The sequence below is a fragment of the Petaurus breviceps genome, unplaced genomic scaffold (assembly GCF_028583685.1).
Source record: "Petaurus breviceps papuanus isolate PSGF00001 unplaced genomic scaffold, PetGlider_PUasm1.0 90537, whole genome shotgun sequence".
NCBI classification, from domain to species: domain Eukaryota; kingdom Metazoa; phylum Chordata; class Mammalia; order Diprotodontia; family Petauridae; genus Petaurus; species Petaurus breviceps.
In genome coordinates this window covers 579,383-582,303 of record NW_027187271.1, presented here as the reverse complement: position 1 = coordinate 582,303, position 2,921 = coordinate 579,383, and the positions used below count along the sequence as shown (strand labels likewise).

Sequence of the window (2,921 nt, the reverse complement as noted above, 5' to 3'; positions counted from 1 at the left end):
AGAGAGAGAGAGAGAGAGAGAGAGAGAGAGAGAGAGAGAGAGAGAGAGAGAGAGAGAGAGAGAGAGAGAGGTACCTCTGAAGAGAAAGAAAGAAAAATAAGTTGAAAGTTGTCCCTTTCTTTAAAGTCTACTAAGTGAGTGATTCCTCTTGGCTAAAGGGACAATCCTCATGGAACCGTACTTCCTGCCACTTTCATCTGACAAAGAACAGCCATCCCAAAGCACCAACTCTTTCAGCACTCTTGCTTCATGAGTAGCCCACTAGAAGTGGGTCCCAAAGATGGGGGTAGAATAGGAGTGTACTCTAGTTGATTATTCCCATTACATAAATGAAGCCATCCATTTTGGCATACTCTATGCTACAGCTGGTTACACATTCATTTTCCTCACCCCTACATTGGAGGCATAACTTTCCATTATCTTCTGTTTGTATAATAACTCTTTCTATTTAGCTCAATTATCCAATTGTAATTTATTTATATGAGGTAAGAAGCTAGTCTAAATGTATTTTCACTAGATTGTGATCTGTTTTTCCCCCACAGTTCTTGTAGTATAGAATTCTTCCCCTAATACTTTGTGTTCCTAGATTTGTCATGCTGTACTGTTAGCTATATTTTCCTCCTAAGTTTTGGTTACTTAATCTATCATTGATCAACTCCACTGTTTTTTAAAGCTAGTACCAGATAATATTGCTAAAAGCTTTATAATTTGAGATTTAACAGTGCCAACTCCCTTTATTTCCTACTCTTATCATTATTTCCCTAGATATTCTTGACTTTTTAATTCTTCCATATGAAGAATTATTATTTTTGTCTAATTCTATAAAGTATCTGCTTGGTTATTTGATTGGTATAGCATTAGATCTGTGGACTAACTTGGGTAATGTCACCATTTTTGCTATATTAGAATGAACATTGATATCTACTTAATTAGATCTTTAATTTCTGCAAAATTGTCAAATAATAATGGGGACAGTATGCATCCTTATTTTATCCCTGTGTTGAGAAAACATATAGCATTTCTATATTACACACAACTTTGACTTTAGCTCTGTTTTAGAGAAATATTTTTGATCATATTAAGGAAAAATTTGTTCATTCCTATGCTTTTTAGTGGTTTTTAGCATAAATGAGTGTTAAATTTTGTTTTTTTTTTTCTGAATATTTTAGAGTATTTTGCTGTATTTTAAAGAAACTACTACAAAGAATACTAAGAAGAGTGATGGACTTAAGATTCAAGTTAATCTATTACAAGTCAGTTAACCTTTCTGACCTTTAGTTTCTTCAATTATAAAATGGGGGTAATACTACTCACACCTATTAGGATGATAAATCTGGAGATGGAAGAGACTTTAGAAACCATCTAGACCAAGCCGCTGACCCCTTTTACAAATTCTGTGAGAATGAATGGAATATTCCATTCTTAAGCTTAAGCATACTTAAGCTCTGGGGATAGAAATAGGTAAAGTGGAAAAAAAAAATATATATATATATATGTATATATGAGAATTCAGCTGCAGAACAGGTGGAAAGGTCCAAAGGTCCTAAGAGTTCAATGTTAAGGTAAAGGGCAAGGTTCAAAGGTCCTGGTACAAATGTAGGTCAGATATAGGTAGAGTGGTCTTGAGGGCCAAAGGACCTTAAGACTCAGAATCAGGGAACATAGTTAAGACCTAGTGGACTTCTGTCTTATTGAAATCATTTTAGTTGGTGACTCCCAGCTCATCCAAGTGGTGTGTTACTCTCTCCAGCTCTGGGGAAGGGGAAGGATAAGGGAAAAGGAGGGGATACTCATAGAATTCACTTCAATATTGTTGTGAGGCTTAAATTAGATCATGTAATAAAAAGTCCTTTACAAATCCTATAGTAAAATGTCAGTTATTTTTCAGGCTTTTTCTGTTCCTATTGCTAAAACTGTGTTCTGTTTTGCTGTTTTGCAGTTCTATTATTGCTATATTATCCTACTTGTTTTCCTAATATAAAACTATTCTTGTATTTCAGGTTTAAATTCAATAGTCATAATGAATAATTTTTTGGATATATTGCTCTAATCTCTTTGCCAACATTTATTTATTTTTCACCAGTGTTTGTTAATAATATTGGTTCCTTTCACTATTTGACAAAAACTGCTGGGAAAACTGGGAAATAGTATGGCAGAAACTTGGCATAGACCAACATGTTATACCATACACCAAAATAAAGTCTAAATGGGTACACAATCTAGATGTAAAGATTGATATGGTAAGCAATCTGGGAGAGCAAGGAAGTTTACCTGTCAGATTTATGGAGAAGTAAAGAATCTATGACCAAACAAGAGATAGAGAGCATTACGAAATGCAAAATGAATAACTTTGATTACATTAAACTGAAAAATTTTTGTACAAATAAAGTCAATGTAACCAAGATTAGGAGGGAAAAAGAAAACTGGGAAAGAATTTTTGCAACTAGTATCTCATTTCTAAAAAAATACAGAGAACTGAGTCAAATTTATAAGAATACAAGTCATTCTCCAGTTGATAAATGGTCAAAGGATATGAACAGGCAGTTTTCAGAGGAAGAAATTAAAGATATCTATAAGCATATGAAAAAATGCTCTAAATCACTATTGATTAGAGAAATGTAAATCAAAACAACTTTAAACACTTACTAACTGTGTGACCTTGGACAAATCATTTGGGGATATGAGAAAATAGGAATACTGCTAATGGAACTATAAATTGGTCCAACTATTTAAAAACAATTTTGGAAGAAATTGCAAGAAAAAAATACCTGTTTATTTATGATCATGTCCCCAGCAACCCCACTAGTTGGTTTATACCCCACACAGATACAAAAAGACTGAGCTGTATATTGTAGCAACACTATTCATAATAGCAAAAAAAAAAATGTTAACTACCCAACATTTGCGATGGCTGAATAAAT

At 33.3% G+C, this 2,921-nt stretch overlaps 1 long non-coding RNA gene across 1 annotated transcript in view; it reads right to left on the bottom strand.

The window, feature by feature from the left end:
* Positions 1-2,921, bottom strand: part of LOC138142199 (uncharacterized) — a 14,538-nt gene that overhangs the window by 7,861 nt on the left and 3,756 nt on the right. The gene's annotated exons all lie outside the window — the stretch shown is intronic.